This window comes from Sus scrofa, chromosome 7, assembly GCF_054392235.1.
Source record: "Sus scrofa isolate SSC_HxYL_T2T_F1_AM1 chromosome 7, Sscrofa_HxYL_maternal_Yorkshire_Landrace_v2.0, whole genome shotgun sequence".
Classification (NCBI taxonomy): domain Eukaryota; kingdom Metazoa; phylum Chordata; class Mammalia; order Artiodactyla; family Suidae; genus Sus; species Sus scrofa.
This window is the reverse complement of record NC_139389.1, coordinates 82,841,564-82,860,740: the sequence shown is the minus strand read 5'-3', so window position 1 is coordinate 82,860,740 and position 19,177 is coordinate 82,841,564. Positions and strand designations below refer to the sequence as shown.

At 42.6% G+C, this 19,177-nt stretch overlaps 1 protein-coding gene across 8 annotated transcripts in view; it reads right to left on the bottom strand.

The window, feature by feature from the left end:
- The window catches only part of STXBP6 (syntaxin binding protein 6), a 256,417-nt gene that overhangs the window by 214,668 nt on the left and 22,572 nt on the right, over positions 1-19,177 (bottom strand). For 2 of the 8 annotated variants that reach the window (XM_084966582.1, XM_084966584.1), the window contains exons 2-3: positions 14,041-14,172; positions 12,307-12,361 (exon numbers count right to left, since the gene is read on the bottom strand). The exons of 4 other annotated variants lie outside the window; for them this stretch is intronic. The gene's annotated coding sequence lies outside the window, so the exon portion shown is untranslated. The remainder of the gene's footprint in view (positions 1-12,306; positions 12,362-14,040; positions 14,173-19,177) is intronic. 2 more of the 8 variants (XM_005666218.4, XM_084966583.1) reach the window with 1 other exon arrangement.

The following is a 19,177-nucleotide window of genomic DNA, read 5'->3' as shown; positions in this document are numbered from 1 at the left end:
ATTTCAAAGTGATTACTACAATGTCTAGTTACACGCTATGTCACCATACAAACACATTACATAGTTACTGACTATACTCATATTACTGACTATACTCTCCACGCTGTACGGTTCACACCTGTGACCTACATTTTGCAACTGCAAGTTTGTACCTCAATCTCCCTCACCCATTTCCTCCTTCTTCCCACCCACCCCCTCCTCTCTGGCAACCCTCTGTTCTCTTTGACCTGAGTTTGTTACCTCCAGCTCAGAGTCCTATTTGAGGTGGTCTGGTCAACTAAATTATTTGTGGAGAAGAGGGAAAATTCAGGGTCAGCTAGCACTCCCTGGACTCTACCTTCAGCCACTGGGGGTACAGGAGGAGCACAGATGTCTGCAAGTAAGGAACAGAGGGCACAGTAATAAATGCACAGCCTCAACCTATGAGTACAATAACCACCCCCATTCAGGAGAGCCGATTCTGGTTCAGGTGGGAGCGACTGGGTCCAGTGTCCCAACAAAGACATACTAAGGCCTCTCTCATTTACCACGCAGAGTGTCAATATTAACTAGGGAAGGTTAGTCACTGCTGAAATAGACCCCAACATAAATAATGGCTCAGACATTGCAGAACGTTGTGGCTGGGGAATGGGTGAAGGTGGCCTTCTTCTTCCTCACACTGAAACGGGGATTCAGGCTGCCACGTGCTGCTGTCTTTATCAGGGTCACTCTATTGGCCAGAGCTCGGTCACATGTCACACAGAAGTGCTAGGGAACTTGGAAAGTGCATTCTGGCTGTGGGCTCAGGAAGAAGAAAATGTGGATTCTGGTGAGTAGCAAACAACCTCTGCCACTGTATCTTATGGTTTTTCCTTCCCCTTCTAAGCTTTCCTTGCCCTCTGTGTATATGTATGGATGGACGAATGCCTGTACGTGTGTGTGTGTGCGCGTGTGTATAACTGAGTTTTTATACAGTAAACTTTTGATCCCAGCTGTATAATAAATGCCAGGGATCTTCATACAAAGATGGCTGACCTTTAATTTCTGAAGGAAAAGGAATAATCTTATATTAGGACCAAGATGAAGTAGCACATGAAAAAGCTTTGCTTAGCTTCCTCCAAGAGTCAGCTATAGACAAGTGGGAAAAACCTCCCAGGGCCACACTTTCCTTAGGGACCTTATCAAGATCCATCCCAATAATATACCCACAAGGGACTCATTTCCAAGCTGGCAAAATACTGGTAGAGTATATGATTTCTCCTCAAAAAGGGAGCAAAATGCTAAGTATCCCCTTGAGATGCTCAACGATTACATTTCCTGGCTAAGAACACATTTTAGAACCAGCACTTTCATCACCGGCACTAGAAATTGGCTTTTTTCTTAGTGCAATCTTTCACAAAGAAAGCGTGTTTCACTTCAAAGATATTTTACACGCTAAGCCATGGGTAGAAACAGCACTGCCCTAGAAAACGGACACCAGATAACTGCTAACCCAACTAACCCACCATTCCTAGGTTAGTTACCCCATACCCACCCCCCAAAGCAACTGACAACCGCACCTCAGCAAAAGGACAAGATCAGCATACCTCATGGACTTTTCATAGTCTGTCTTGAATGTTAAATCGCTGACAGGCAAGTTATCTAGTATATACAAATATACCTCTCTATACACTCTTGGCCAGGTAGATACACAATCTATTATTCTCCATAATGCCTCGTATATATGCCATCATTCGGTAAACATTTGCTGAATGAAAGTAGCCATTCTTTGAATTTGTCATCTGCAAGTCCTGTATGTGCGTCCACACAAGGGCTGTCAGTCGTGAGGGCTCATGTGTATGACTCATTCTGTACACAACCTTGCTAATAGGTGTGAGATAATGCTTGCTGACTTGTGTCAGTGACAATGATGGTGGTGATATGACAGCAGAGACAGCCACGACATGTAAAGGGCTGCGCTGCTTCATGCCTGGGGGGTCTAATCAGTCGCTGGAAGTAGTGCAAGACCCCAGGTCTTAAAATGGTTCCCTCAATCCTATTCTTACATTCTATGCCTGTTTCAATTTTTTCCAGAGCTCTGTCACATTCTGACATGTTTATTTGCATGCCTTTCTCCCTACTAGAAGCTCTTAAGGACAAGGCATTATGTCCATGTTGTCCAGCACCTAGAACAGTGCCTGGCACACCAGAAGTACTCAGTAAACATTTGTGGAAGTAATGGATGAAATAAAGAAAACACTTGGATTCTTTCCCCCAAATCTGAAGATTTTAGCCACAAAAAGGATTATCCCTGCAATGCTCCAGCATAGTTAGATTCTTTTCTTTTTTTTTTTTTTTGTCTTTTGTCTTTTTTTTTGTCTTTTGTTGTTGTTGTTGTTGCTATTTCTTGGGCCGCTCCCGCGGCATATGGAGTTTCCCAGGCTAGGGGTCGAATCAGAGCTGTAGCCACCGGCCTACGCCAGAGCCACAGCAACGCAGGATCCGAGCCGCGTCCGCAACCTACACCACAGCTCACGGCAACGCCGGATCGTTAACCCACTGAGCAAGGGCAGGGACCGAACCCGCAACCTCATGGTTCCTAGTCAGATTCGTTAACCACTGCGCCACGACGGGAACTCCAGATTCTTTTCTTGTTGTTGTTGATTGTTTTGTTTTTTGGGGAGGTGCTGCACCTGTGGCATATGGAAGTTCCCAGACTAGGGGTTGAATCTAGGTTTACACCACAGCCACAGCAAGGCCAGGAATCAAACCTGCATCCTCATGGATACTAGTCAGGTTCATAATCCGCTGAGCCACAACGGGGACTCCCTTAGATTCTTTTGACATAGTTATAGAACATCTTAAAAAGAGATCTCAGACAACTCATTTGTTAGGTCTTAAAGCAGGGTTTCTAGAAACCCAAGTTCTTATCATGCCACCCTAAAGTCCCCACATAAACTGAGCATGGACAGAATCTCTAGGATTGGAGACACTTTGGGTAATCTTTTACCAAACATGAACTCCATGTGCAGGCCTTGCCCTGTCTCCACTCCAGAGACCCACCCGTGGAGTCAGCACCAGGACCTGAAGCCTGAAACCAGACAGGAGGACGGGAAATTCCTTCCAAGAGCTTTAGAAACAAATTTTCCTGAGTCTCACATGAGCAAAATGATCAGATCCTAGACCCAGATCCACCCATAAGAAGTAGCCATCATTCATTTAAAGCAAAAAAGTATGATTCAAGTTTCAATTCTCAGGTTTCCAAACAGAGCCATGTGCTTGGTGAGATAAATTCCATTAGGTTGTTAAGCAATCACTGACGGTTATTATTAACTTGCCAAACTGTTGCCTGATGGAACTTTAAAATTCATATTTTATTTAATTTTTAGCTTATGGAGAACAGTATCTTTTAGCAACAATGATCCTTGTTCATTCATTCTTCTGTCCACTCTCAAGGAGTAATAATACAAAGTAACAGTGAAAGAGAGTACCAGCTTGAAAATGTGTAACACAAATGATATTTTACACACCAAAAGTTTTTATACATTTAACACATCCAAAGGTTTTAGAATTTACATTCTAAAGACATTAGGACCTTGGAGTTCCCGTCGTGGCGCAGTGGTTAACGAATCCGACTAGGAACCATGAGGTTGCGGGTTCGGTCCCTGCCCTTGCTCAGTGGGTTAACGATCCGGCGTTGCCGTGAGCTGTAGTGTAGGTTGCAGACGCGGCTCGGATCCCGAGTTGCTGTGGCTCTGGCGTAGGCCGGTGGCTACGACTCCAATTAGACCCCTAGCCTGGGAACCTCCATATGCCGCAGGAGCGGCCCAAGAAATAGCAAAAAGACAAAAAAAAAAAAAAAAAAAAAAAAAGACATTAGGACCTAGCAATTCATTGAAGAATGGCAATTTTTAAATCCCCGAAAGAGAACTGCTCTTACACCCTCAACTGTACTTTTCAAACTTTGCATCAAGACTCCATTCAAATACACTCTCGCCAAAAGGTTTGTGTCAGGGTTTTGTTTTCTTTCTGTCTTTTTTTGGGGGTGGGGGGAGGGTGCACCCAAGGCATATGGAGGTTCCCAGGTTAGGGGCTGAATCAGAGTTGTGGCTGCTGGGCACAGCCACAGCCATGCCCGATCGAAGCCACATCTGTGAACTATATACCACAGCTCATATCAATGCTGGATCCTTAACCCACCGAGCGAGGACAGGGATCAAACCCGAGTCTTCGTGGATCCTAGTCAGGTTTAACTGCTGAGCCACGACAGGAACTCCTGTTTTTTGTTTTTTAAGTTAAGTACTAAAAAAGTAAAAAGTCAGTCCACAAGCCAGTATGGATTATGTGTTGAACTCAATGCTAGGCACAGAGAATGCTGCTACTCAGATGTGACTTCCATCGTGAGTTACTGATTCATCAGCAAAATACACAGGATAGACTGGATGACAGATCATTAGGTCATTTCTAACTAGTTCTGTTTTGACTTCAGAACAACTTCAGACAATTATAAAACTTTACAAAAACACCAACTTAAGGCAGGCAGCAATAGAAGTGAAATTTCCAAATTAGAAGTTTGGGATTATATATAAAATAGATAAACTATTATATATAAAATAGATAAACAAAGTTCTACTGTATAGCACAGGGAACTATATTCAATACCCTGTAATACACCATAATTGAAAACAATATTAAAAGATAAATATACATATCTATATAAAACAATCACTTTGCCACTAAACCAGAAACTAACATAGCATTGTATATCAACTATATTTCAATTAAAAAAAAATTGTAAGTGAAATTTCAAAATAGTTTGGTAAGTAGAGAATTCCTGATTACTGGGTTTTAATGTTTGATGTTCTAAAACTAAACCATACATCTTCCTATCTTATCTCCTAGAGACTTTTTCCTCTTAATCTCATTTGCAGATCACCTGAGCTCTTTGCTTTTCCATTTCCCTACTTGCTTTTCAAAGCAAAAGAGAGAAAAATCACAGTAATTATACAAAATACGCAGTAAATAATTAAACCGTACTCTCCCCAGACCTAAGCTCCCAGAGGTCATGCTCCACATATCATGTAGTATAACCAAATGCACAGAAAAGCTCCCTTCCCTTACAAGCCCAGTCCCACTCACTAAGGAATGTGGCATGGCTCAATGTCACATATTCTTTGAGAACTCACTCCAACTTGGCACTGACCCTCAACTAAACAGTGCAGCTTTCCGAGTCCCGCCGGCTTCTGTTACTGGGCTCCAAAGCACCCACATGTGGCCTCTTCATGCAAAATGACATCACACACACACACAAATGTGCATTTAGAACCAAACCAAAATACCACACGTTTGTACACAACATGGTTCTAAATTTAAGCAACAGTTTCTGCCACTGTATGAGTTACAAATTGCTCAATGCAATTATTTTATCTTTTCTAGAAAGAGTGGCACTTTCCAGAGAGAAATCCTATTCTAACAGGCTCTCCCCAGTTTCCATGCCGTCTAACTTCAGCTGTTATTTAACTCTAAAACTCCTGAAGGATAGAAAACACAACTGCTCCCAACAGCCGCTCACTGAGCTTCAGGGGAAGAGGGAATAGGTCTTCAGAGTTTCCAAGGCACACTGGGAGATTCTAAAATAGCCTCATTTTCCTCGTGGGAATCATCCATTTAATCAATTCCACCCTCAAATGCACTCCTGGAATTCTGAGTTCTCACCATAGAGATTTTTAGCCACAGCAGTTGCAACCCGGAGTGGGTGCATGATGGCTCACTCCATGATGGATAATCTCCTTTAGGTTTGGAAAGAGTTTTGTGGACCACTCCAGACCTGCCTGGAATTAAACACAGAGCAAGAACAAAAATACTCTGGCCCTTACTTTCACTTTAGTAAAATTATTTTCCAGTAAACTTGTTCAGGCCATTAAAATCAATTTCAATTTTCACTTCCTAAGGCTTTCGATTCTCAGCTCTTAAGAAAAAAGAAGGGCAGTAAGTCAACAAAACATGAATTTTTAAATCTGACTTCAAACTGCCTGGAGCTACTTCGTACTTAAGTAAATAAATAAGTGTGGCATAAACTAATAAATATCTCATATATATGGAAACCTTTTTTTTTTTTTTAGAAAGCATTCACCTACCTTTAACCGGCATTTTAGTTCGGACCACACTTTATGGAAAACTCCACACACACAGCATCTTTCCTCCTAGTACCTCAAGGTCCTTATGAAGGAATGGAACTTTCTAAACAGGAAATCAAACTGCGGTAAGGCGGGGCCATGTTCCTCAGTGACACCAGAACCCCAAATTCCTGACATTCCCCAGCCATAAGTTCAAGGCTTGCTTTGTCATACACCAAATGGTCTCCATATAGAGATGGGTCTGTTCCTGAATTTGACATGAAACTTAAAAAATTTTGGGGGGGGCAATTTGGTCGAAAAGACAAATAAGAAAGAAAATAAAATTTTGATAAGACCCATGGCAGTGCCCATCCCCTCGAAATACTACCTTTCTACTTCACACTCTGACTTGCATGTATTCTAAAACTATCTTCAGTGGTGTCAATGAGATGATTTGCTAGAAAAGCCCAGGCACCTGGCTTTCCAAGTCATGAATCTAAATGCAACATGTCACCTAAAGCAGATATTGAAATCGCTGCACTATGACACATTTAATGCTGAGAAAAATAACAAGGCTCCAAGTGGAAAATGAGTTTGCTCATAAAGACAAAAACTTACTTAGTATCCCAAATCTACTTTCCAACAAAGAAATCTCTAGTTTACCAAGAGCCCTGAAGCTCTGGACAAATGCTTTGCCTCACGCCCCCCTTGAAGCACAAAGTAATCATGAAGCTCCTGAATGGTGATCTGAGTGCTGATCCAAGCTTTCTCTACGATGACATTTTTCCACCTGAGGCTGTCAGGTGCTTCTTACTTTGGTAAATACTCAAGGACATTACGTAAGGCTGCTCCTCTCCTGTACACACACACAACTTCAGAAAGCTGTTTTGAAGGCATACTTCCTTTTCTTATGATGGGAACTCTCCCGTGTGCCTGGGAAATAAGAGTCAACATTATTTATTATCCAGGAGAGGCCGCAGTTACTGGGAATGGTAAACAAAGGACAAGTTACTGAGTTCAGCTCAATAGAATGAGACAAAGTAGATTCCTCCAGGGACCCAGGACTGTAAAATCCAATGTTTTTAAGTAGCCATCTTTTAGAGATCGCACCCTATTCAGCGATGAAAAATTAGAGCCCTAAGCTTAAGGCACCACTGTTCAGCTTTGAAAACTGCAGGATGCTTTCAACTAAATACAAAGTGGAAAAAAAAAAAAAAAAAAAAGTATTTCTAAGCTACATGGTCAAGCAATCAATCAGATGCTGGGTTCAGAAATGAGTGGGAAATGATGAGCCATTACTGAAATCCACAGGCCAAGCAGGCTTGTCTCCAGATGACTGAAATCTTCAAGAGTTAATAGGCTAATGAGTTACTACTGCATTATGAATTTCCCTACTGTGACCAGAAAAGCAATATATTCAGTGCACCATTTTTCATCATAGCATGGAGCTATAGCAACCACTCATCCTGCCTTGACATCTGTTTTTCCTTTTTGAGGGCCATTCCACTGGAGAAAAAGAACTGCTAATTTTGCTTGGTGGCCCCTAAAGTATACATGTCTGGCATTTGGGGCAGTGTTTATAGCATTTAAGCTTTAATTAATCATACATTTTGGACAGCAGTGATTGTTTTATGGGGAAAAAAAACTACTGCATAAACATTCAGGCTTAAACTCCGACTGTGTTATTTATTCGCTTTGGAATTGGAGTGGATCACTCACACACAAAGTTGACAAAAAAGGGGAGCTGATTTACAAGGTCATGAGTGTTCCATGTACGTGGCAAGAAATGCTAAAAGAGGAGCCTAGCGCAGAAGTTCAAGTATTTTGGTCTTAGGACCCCTTTACATTTTTAGAGATTACTGAAGACTCCAAAGCGCTTACCTTAGGAAATTTTAGAACACTTCAGAGTATATACACACATTCCAAGAGCCAGTATGTAGCCTCTTGAAAATGCCACTAAACACATAAGAAAGCAAGAGTAAAAGAGGTAAATAACGTCTTAGTACTACAATGAAAATTGTCTTGGCTTCACAGACCCCCTTCACTGGGTCGTGAGAACCCTTAGGCATCCTCAGATCACACTCAGAACCACTGGCCTCGGACATCTTTACACACAGAAAGCAGGGTAGCTGTTGACGACCACTATGACCAAATCGAAAGGATCCAGGAGCCAGCACAAAGGGACTCCCACTAGCCAAAGATGAGACAACTTTAGTGCCAAGAGGAAATGCCATGGATTAAAACACCAATATGCTTTAATGTATGAATTCTTCATTAATCCCATTCTTTTTCTTTGCCTCTCTCAATGGTTAATTTCTGAGGACATTACTCATTAGTTGGCTAATGGAGCCAACCACAGTTGACCCTTGAACAACATGGGTTTGAACTGTGCAGGTCCACTTATGCGGGGATTTCTTTCAATAGTAAATATAACAATACTAAGCAAATGCTGTTGGTTGAATCCACCGATGGGTAGGGCCACACTATAAGTTATACATAAATTTTCAGCTTCATGAAACGTTGGCATCCCTACCCGCCCCCCCCAATGCTGTCAAGGGGCAACTGTAATTCATTTAAAAACTAGTAAATAAAGGGAAAGAATAAGGTGTATTTTCTCCTTTCCCATGTAAACTGTATCTCAGGAGAACCAAGTAGCTGATGAGCAGAAGTTTCTCTTCACCGAAGTTCCCACTGTGGTTCAATGGGTTAAGAACCCAACACTGTCTCTGTGAGGATGCAGATTGGATCCCTGGCCTTGCTCAGTGGGTCAAGGATCTGACATTGAAGCAAACTGAGGCATTGGTCCCAGATAAGGCTTGGATCCAGTGTGGCTGTGGCTGTGGCATAAGCCTACAGCTGTGGCTCTGATTCAAGCCCTGGCCCAGAAACTTCCGTAAGCCACACGTATGGTTATTTAAAATAAAATAATTAAAAATACATGGAGCTCCCGTCGTGGCACAGTGGTTAACGAATCCGACTAGGAACCATGAGGTTGTGGGTTCAATCCCTGGCCTTGCTCAGTGGGTTGGGGACCTGGCATTGCCGTGAGCTGTGGTGTAGGTTGCAGACGCGGCTCGGATCCCGTGTTGCTGTGGCTGTGGCGTAGGCCGGTGGCTACAGCTCCAATTAGACCCTTAGCTTGGGAACCTCCATATGCCGCGGGATCGCCCTAGAAAAGGCAGAAAGACAAAAAAAAAAAAAAAAACCAAAAAACAAAAAAACATAAATGGGAGTTGCTGTCATGGCGCAGTGGCTAAAGAATCCAACTAGGAACCATGAGGTTGCGGGTTCCATCCCTGGCCTCACTCAGTGGGTTAAGGATCCAGCATTACCTTGAGCTGTGGTGTAGGTTGAAGACACGGCTGGATCTGGCGTTGCTGTGGCTGTGGTGTAGGCCGGCAGCTACAGCTCCGATTAGACCCCTAGCTTGGGAAACTCCATATGCCACAGAAGCGGCCCTAGAAAAGGCAAAAAGACAAAAAAATAAATAAATATTGGGGGGGTGGGGGGATGTGCTTGGGTTGTGGGATGGAAATCCTATGAAATTGGATTGTGATGATCATTATACAACTACAGATGTGATAAATTCATTTGAGTAATTAAAAAATTAAAAAATTAAAATAAATAAAATACATAAATGAAGAAATGATGGAAACGAAGATTTTGAAATCCCTAATGACTTGATTAGATAGGAAGGATCATCATTAACTATTCACATTTCTCTCTCACACACACAAGGGACTGATGTTGAGTGCCTCCTGATGAAAGAACACAACACATTCAGAGTATTCTTGACAGAAAATGGAAATAGAATTTGATCCAGTCTGTAGATGTGACTCCCAATTCCCAAGAAATACAGCAGCTAGAGGAATATGTTAAACAGAGAAACATTTAACTCCATGGATGTAACTGGCAAAATCTAGCTGATAGACCAGAATAAATGGTCTTGTTTGGAAAAAAAATAAATTGCAAGGAAAAGATTGTGAAGGGTGGACCTACAGATTCAAAGGGTCTGAAGAGGCATGTCAATCAATTGCAATGTACTGACATTTTTTGGATCCTGATGCAAACAAACTGAAAAGAAAAACAATGAGGAACACAGATAAATCTCAACATTGACTAGATATTCCATATTTGATTATACCACAGAAGCTCTTAAAGTATGATAATGATATTATAGTATTAAAAGGGGAAAAAAAGAGTCCTTGTGTTTCAGAGATGTGTGCAGAAATACTTACTAATGAAATAATAGGATGCCAGGGATCTGCTGCAAAATAGTCCAGGGTGGGGGAAAAGAGATTTGGGTCTAAATGAAGCAAGATGGCTATAAACCGACCATTGTTGGAGCTGGGAGAAAGGCACATAGGGTCCATTGTAATATTCTATTTCTGTATATGTTTGAAATTTTCCACACACACACACACGCACACGCACCAAAAAAAAAAGTGGCCATGAAAAGATCCGCTTGTCTTCTCTAACAACTTTGTGAGCTGGGAAGGCAGGACCACTCTGCCACCCAGCACTCACAAGTGTGAAGCAGAGAGCACATGTTTCAGGGCATCCCATGACCCAGGCTGCCAGCTGACCTGTGACAGGGGAGGTTCAGCAAGGAAGTCCTGTGCTCACTGTATCTGAACTTGAGACATCTCTCCAATAGGGCAGGAAACAACACTGCCTTTACAGTATGATCATAGCCAAGAAATATGAACAAAAACCCAACACAGAAAAAGGTATAAAAACTCTTCACAAGTAAAGAACACAATTGAAAACAGTAAGGTGTTTTGTTTTTTCTCTCAGGTTTAGGGACTATGCGTGTTTGCTTTTTTTTTTTGCTTCTATTTCTCTGAATTTTCTAAATTCTCCACAAATGCCATATTATTTTAAATGTGGGAGGAAATCTAATTAATGATTTTTAAATTATTTATAATATCAAAACTCTACAGATAGCTATTTTAAAGTAGTAGGACTATTTCGTTATAGTTCTGTGAACCTTTCTATGGCTCCAATAAAGGAAGGCTATAAATATAATGAAGAAAATACTAAAAACTACCCTTGAGGGATTTTTAATGAAATTATGAAATCAATAGAAAAACACCCTTTTTAAATTTGAGAAGGGGAAGATACCCCCTTTTCCTCTAAAAAATAGAGATGCAATTTAAAAAAAAAGAAAATCACATCGTGATAACCTAGCTCAAGAAAATTTCTTAAGGTTCTCCTAAAATCTGTTTCAGCATAGGAAGCTGGGAGCAAACAGGGGTGTCTGAGAGCTAATTCAAGGACAGATACTGGACAGATCTGGAGATGTACATCTATATACATTTATGGATCTACATATCTCCAGATACTCTGTCCACCACCACCCCTTCCTCCCCTCCTGCTCCGTTTCATCAGCTCAAGGAAGGGAAAGGGAAATTCAATTTAAAGCCAAGATGCCACACCTGGTAACACCATATTCTCCAAGGGAAGCTGTGTCCCATGAGCAAAAACAGATTTTTTTCTTTTTTAGAGAAAATGTTCCTTTCAGATAAAGATTCTTAAAGAACTAGGCAACAGCTTTGAATCCAGGCTCGCTTCAGTCATTTCACTTAGAAAATAAATGAAAGAATGTGTGCACCAGTATCTATTAATAATTGAACTTGAAAAAAGAAAAATGTTGGAAATTTGGCATAGATAATTGTTATGTTTTCCACACGGGTCTAATTAAACTTGATTTAGACTGCACACTGCCTGTTTTTTAACCCTGTTATTAAATAAACAAACAACAACAAGGAAAAAAAGCTGAAACTGCCACTTCTCTTGTGCTTTATATATACTGTGGGAGGCTGTACTCAAAGTGAGGGGAAAAGTTAAAATGACTCAATACATGGCATGGTAACCTTGGAGTTAAAGAATGTGAACCATCAACCAGATTGCCAAGGTGGAAAGCATCAATCTGCCGTTTATTAGCTGTGTGACTTTGAGCAAGCTGTTGAGCCTCTCTGTGCAGCATGGGTTCCTCCTGGGTAAAATAAAAGAGTGGAGTGTCATAGAGCTGTTGTGATAATTGAGATAAGAAATGGAAAAAGGCTTAGGACAATGCCTAACACATACATGCTCTATAAATGCTATACCTACTATTATTATAATCTATACACCTTTTTTCTACTCTCTCCTCCCCTCTTACCCCTTTTTCATCCAAGAAACAAATATTTCACAAACTTCTAATTCTTTAGCCTCATCAGTGAACACTTACAAGCTATTTTAAACTTGGACTCTTCTATTTCCCGGGAGCAGAAATTAACTTTTACCTAGGGGAAAAAAATAAAAAAAAACAAAACAAAGATTTAGATTTCCCTTTACCTGGTACCAGTCGTGAATGGTAGCAGCTTTCAACTCTCTGAACCTAGAATCTCATGATTTCTGGGAGCCTAGGCAATCCTCAGAATTAAAGAGAGTAATTCCCCAACCTCTGACAAACCCTTTGACTTGGAGATCTAGTATCCAATTCCATTAATTCTCTCATGGCTCTCTTGAGAAAAAAAGTCATTCAGGAGTTCCCGTCGTGGCGCAGTGGTTAACGAATCCGACTAGGAACCATGAGGTTGCGGGTTTGGTCCCTGCCCTTGCTCAGTGGGTTAACGATCCGGCGTTGCCGTGAGCTGTGGTGTAGGTTGCAGACGCGGCTCGGATCCCGCATTGCTGTGGCTCTGGCGTAGGCCGGTGGCTACAGCTCCGATTCAACCCCTAGCCTGGGAACCTCCATATGCTGCGGGAGCGGCCCAAGAAATAGCAACAACAACAACAACAACAACAACAAAAGACAAAAGACAAAAAGACAAAAAAAAAAAAAAAAAAGTCATTCATGCGATCTATGCCAATAAAGATGAGGGGGGGAGAAATTTACATGATTCTAGAGAAAGGAACACAAGTCTTAAGAATATTTTCATGTCATACACAATTTTTGCTCAAAAGAAAATTCTAGGTGTGTTGTATCATCAGGGAGATTCCTGGATTGTGAAATAGGACATCTAAAAAAAACAAAAAACAAAAAACCCAACAACCAAGATCATTATATTCCAGGCTACAAAGAGTGGGGAAAGGGAGATGGAATGAGATACACACATTTCAGGCTCTCAAAATATGGGAACTGGTATGAGAACTAAAGGCAAAATTAATAAGTCTTGCATTGCAGAGAAGTTGGCTGATAAAGGAGATAAAGAAATTTGAGGTGAGTGAGTGCTGTCCAGATGCACAGTGTAGAGCGCTGAGTAAGCAGTAAAATGTTTATTAGCAATTAACATGAAATCGTCCAGTACTGGCACAGACCAATGGTGCTAGCCAACTAGATGTCAGGCATCTCTGATTATATTTGCACCCAAGTTGAAAAGCATGTAATGGGACAAATCTTTTATTCACCAGTATTGTGAGAAAATTGGCAGTATTTATTTGTGCTCGTTGGTAAGGTATAAAGTGAGGATTTCCCCTTGTCCTACAGCTGCCCCAATGTGGGTAGAACTTTGATATTTGAGTGAGAAAGAAAATGACATATGGGTTGAATCAGTAAAACTGGGGAAAGATCACACATGCCAAACTGTGACCCTTCAAGTCTTCACAGAATCCTCTCTGATGGGACACGGTTTCCCATGGAAACTGGTGTGGGAAGAAATGCTGTACTCAGAACTCATGTGAGTGACGTAGAGACGGTGTGTTTGGACACAGAGGTGGCGGGGGTAGTGGGGGTGGGAGACAAGAGCAGAAAGACACAGGAACAGGTGGAATCACGAGAAGGCCCTGGGTTGAGCCAAGTTTAACTAGGAACTTCCAAAGGGCAGAGAAAACGAGCTGATACTCAGTTACCAAGATAAAAGGTTAACGGTGTAAGGAAAGGATGCAAAAGTATAAAAAGATGAAGATTCCATGGGAATCTAAAAATCATGGTCATTTGACTAAGGGTGGCCCTGGGTCACCACGCATCTCAATGACTTACCAGGCTTTAAGGAATCCCCAGGAGATGGCAGGGAGCATGAAGACTTCCTGGACCTGGAGGCTCCTCCCAGGGTTTGGACTACAGGGGGCAGCCGAGCAGACAGACAGACAGCACAGCGGATGAGATGTCCCACTGTGAAACCAAATGGCTGAGTTTGAGCCTCAGCTTGCCATTCACTAGCTCAAACTCAGCCCTCCATCCCTGAGCTTTCCCTGTCTAAACTCTCTTGGTTGTGGGTCACTACCATGTCTTCTTTCAAGGGAAGAAACACAGGAGTTCTCAACAACCTACAATCCAATTATCCTCTGCTCCCGACAGCAGCAGTTTTAGAAAACATTCTTCCTTTGATCTTCGGATGTATTCCTTTCTGTTCTGTCCTCATGGTGCTACATTACTTCTTTTTCTTTCTTTTTTTTTTTTTTTTAATCACTTCTTTATTCTCTCATCCTTCCTGCAGTGCACACAAGCAGGACTGCCAGAAACTCTCCATACATCTCAGACCTCAGCCACTGCCAGGGGCTTCTCACTTGCCTGCAACTCAGTCCTCACACAGCTAAATGCTGAGCACCTCCCAGGCCTCGGCAGCAATGCACTCAAAGCCAATCCACAAGGCCAGGCGGCTTCCCTGAGCCCAGGCTCCTCTGTCCCCCTCTTTTCCAGACGCAGCCTCAAAATTGTGACCTTTAATATTATGGGAGGTTATAATTATCCCTAACATCCCAGACTCTCCTGGTTTTGCAAAGTGCCGACCCAGAATTCAATTAAAAAGGAACAAACACAGAGTCTGACCATCTGAGAGGAGTAATGTGGTGAAATATCAGGGGCCAAAGCTCTAAATGTATGCTATTCTTTGTCATCACCACCCAGGGCTAGGGTGCCCTGCAGACTCTATCCCTTTCCACATGAATCCCTCAAGAGTCACTTTTCAGAGTCACACACTTGATCTGGTAGGAAAATTCTGGTTCCACGCCCAGAGAGCTGCATCCTGGTCCTAATCTACCAATATAAACAGTATGGGCTGGGGACCGTCATCAAACTTCTCCAGGCCTCAGCTTCCTTCTCTGTAACGTTTTAGATGCTGAGATCTATTTCCTTCCAGCTGTTAACACTCTATGACCCCAAGAGTGTTTATGCTTTAGCCTCAGTATAGAGAACTCCTCTGACATGAAAATCCTGAAAACTCATATAGAAGTTCTTTTTTTTTTTTTTTTCTTTTTTCTTTTTAGGGCCACACCTGCAGCATATGAAAGTTCCCAGGCTAGGGGTCGAATTGGAGCTTCAGTTGCCAGCTTACGCCACAGCCACGGCAATGCAGGATCTGAGCCACATCTTCGACCTACACTGCAGCTCATGGCAACACCGGATGCTTAACCCACTGACCAAGGCCAGGGATGGAATCCACATCCTCATGGGTACTCGTCGGGCTCCTTACCACTGAGCCACGACGGGAACTTCCTAGGAGGTAAGTTCTTAATTGATCAGCTTTAATGTGGGATCTTTCTAACCAGCCACCCAGGCCCAGTAATAACAGCGACCTACTGTCCTGGCCTACTCCATGCCAGGCAATGCTCTTGGCAGTCTTCAAACTCAACTGAGGCTTCTCAAAGGACCGTAAGGAAGACAAGGCTCCCTGGCTACAAATTAACTCGGCCTCTGTTGCCACCCCCACCCCTGCCCCCGCTCTGTTGAGCCCAAGAAGCAAGGCTTGGTGGACTTACACTCACCATCCACCTTACCATAAGCTTTACAATACCTAGCAAAGATGTCCACAGAAACACAGGAGGAATTTATGAGCCACAGAAAGACTTATGTTGAGAATGAACTAAGGCTTTCAAAAAAAAAGAAAAAATTCTAATAACAAAACAGGTGGTTTAGTTATTCTGAGAGCAAGAAAAAAATGATCAAGGCAGGGCCGAAATTATTGCTTTGGTAAAACAGTACAAAACAGCAGATGTCAAGGACATGCAGTGCCTCATCAGCAACACTTTGTTCTCTTTATTGAAGAAAAACGAATCAATTCTTAAAGGCCCCAAGGCCCAGACAGGAGAAGCCAAGCCTCCAGACTCCTGAATGTACCAGGGTGTAAAGGAACTTACAGATTATTAAGCCTTGAGTTGGGTAAAGTGATTCTTGTTCTGCAAATAGTTTGAGAAAGAAAGAAATCCAAGGCTTCTCACAAACTTAACAATTGATAAATAACTGGAAGAGCTAACTTACTAAGGTACATGAACAATAGACTCAAAGGAGTCAGAGAAAGGAAAGATCTAACATCATCTTGGACTTGGCTTTGGTGTTACTGGGCAGGGACAAATGGATGAGATAAGGAGAAAGGGGGAGAGAGGCACTGGGAGGGGGCAAAGTACAGGCAAAAGTAGGGATAAAAAAACAGGTTCCCTGGGGGGAAATAAGGAAATAGACCGACAGAGAGCAGAATGCGCTGCTCTGGGATTTAAGACACATCATTCCATGGCAGATCTCTGAGTGCAGGCGGGGTGGGAGTGGGGGCTTCTCCCATTGTCTTCCCTCATCATCCTCAGTCTGCAGACATGGACACCTCTGCCCCTGCTCTGTGGTTTACCTAATCGTTTCAGCATCAGTAATGAATAGATGCTATATCTGAAAGCCTCTGTGCCCTTTTTTTTTTTTTTTTTTTAAGATTCTAGACTTCTGCATCCTGATTACTTGGTGAGGATTTTTATCACAACCTTCGGATGTTTTGAGATGATCAGATTTGGCATCTTATTAAACTCAAAACCCAAGTGCTTTTTTTTTTTCTTGGTGAGCCTTCCAAACCCTTTTCCCCTCTCAAGTATAAGCCACACTGGCTCTTATGCTGTACCATTCAGAGAAGTATTTTTTTGAGCTCTCAGATGACTGCTTATAAACTGCAGAGGGGTGGGCCTGCTCAGCTTCGGTTACTGCCAAAGCACGACACACATCACAAATGACAACAGATGCTCCCAACATAGCTTCCTATCTACCCTCCCTTCAAAGCTCATCACAGTGCGAGCCACATGGGATTTGGCTCAACCTGGTCTCCTCTTCAAGGTTTTGATTACACCATCAGTCCCCTTCAGAAGCAACAAGATCATGTACGCAAAAGAGCACCAAATCATTCCAGCAATGGAAGAGGCTATGAACCCAAGAGGTTTAAATGAGGTGCTTTTTCTGTAGTAGCACAAAGCGATCAAAGACACAGTTTTCCTGATATCACTCTCAGGAAATTCTGCAAAAACAGAGGGGGGCCCCAAACCACTTAAATACACTCTTCCAGCTGAATTTCCATTGCAATCAAAAGGAAGGCGGTTAAGAGGAAATGGATAACCTGTTCTTATTCAACAGCCAGTCCAACTACAAATGAGGCTGAACCCTGGCCAAAATCTTCCTTTCTGCTCTTCATCCTGTAGTGAGCAAGGGTGATCTGGATATCCAAAACCCACGGACACTCTGGTCTCTGTTCCCTTGCCTGCCTCACCTCCAACAAAACCTCTCCTGTACTCCACCTGAGCCCAACCACCCAGAAAGCCTTAATTCTTTGCTGCCTTCACAGGAAAAATAAAATGGTCCTCCTTGGGTATCTCCCATTTTTTCCATCTCCTATTCATTTTTCAACCCACTCCAACCTGGCCTGGCTCCATCACTCCCTGAAACGTCCCTCCTCTGACTACAATAACCTCAGCTTTGCCCTCCTTGTTAAAATCCCCTCCTCTGGGATCAACCATGTGGACCTCATCGGAAGTTTCATTTCACATCCTTTCTTACTCAGCTTCCTTTCTAAAGGCCAACATTTTCAAAGCACGCTTTCCATAACCCCCTTGCCAAATGCCCTCAACCTGCCTTGCTTATCTTTTTGTCCTTCCTCTTCTGCCAACCTTCAGCCATGGCAAAATCCTACAGTGGCTCTGTCAATGCCCACAACCGAGCACCTGGGCACTCTTCCTTCATGGACACCAACTACAAATGAGTCCTCTGCAGTGCTGGGCGATCCCACCACGCATATCTCTCACTCATTCTCCCACTCTCCTCAATTCTTCCACCCCTTCTGACATCCACACTGCCACCATCATCCCTATTCTCAGGTGACCTTGCCTCCTAACAGAGAAATGGAACCCATCACATGGCAACTTCCAGTTACCAGACTAGCTTACTACCAGTCTTCAGCTTCTGCCTTCCTGTTCCCTCCTCTCATCCAAGGTCACCCTCTCCACTGGGCTTTAGATCCCACTTCATCCCACCTTCGCAGACTTGTGTAATCAATTATGCCTTGTCTCGTCTCTCCTGTTTATATAATCAATGTCTCCCTTTCAACTAGAGCCTTCCCATCAACACTTCAACTTCCCCGAGTCCTATTTTTAAAGCATTCCACCCTTAACCTCACTGGTCCCTAGCTAGTGCCTTCTTTCTTTGCTTCCTTCACAGGAAAAATAAAAACAGTCTTCCTTGGGTATCTCCCACCTTTCCATCTCCCATTTGTTTTTCAACCCATTCCAGTCTGGCTTGGCTCCATCATTCCCTGAAACTGCTCTAGCTCAGATCATTAATGATCTCTTTGTTGCCAAATTCAGGTCAGAGTTTTTTTTTTTTTTTTTTTCATCCTTTACCTTATTTCACATCCTGACAGTATTTGGCCATGTTGCTCAATCTCCCCCTGAAACACTCCTTACTTTGGCCTCTACAGCCAATGTTCCTCTTCCAGCCACCATGGCTCCCTTCTCTTTGCAGGCTTGTCCTCCTCTGCCTAGTCTTTTAGGTGTCAATGCTTAAGCCTAGGTCTCCTTCTCTTTTCACCCTATATCAGCAGTCAAAAGCCCACTACCCATAGGGACCAGCAAGGAATACAATGAAATAAAACAAAGTTGACTTTCATTTTCCTCTCAGGCCTATAATTGAAAACCCAGCAGAATGGACAGGTTAAATGGTAACAGACCTGAGGCTTCAGGGTCAGGTGACAGTAGGGAGCGGTACAGACTATAATAAAATGCAGAATAGATGCTCCTACTGAAACAACAATCATTTCACTCAAGCCAGAAGTCCTTACTTGAAATGAAAACTCATGGTTTTTTAAATCTTGGCAATTAAGATTTCCTTCTGGTGCAAATAAAATAAATCCTGAGTTATACCAAAAGGAGAATTTATT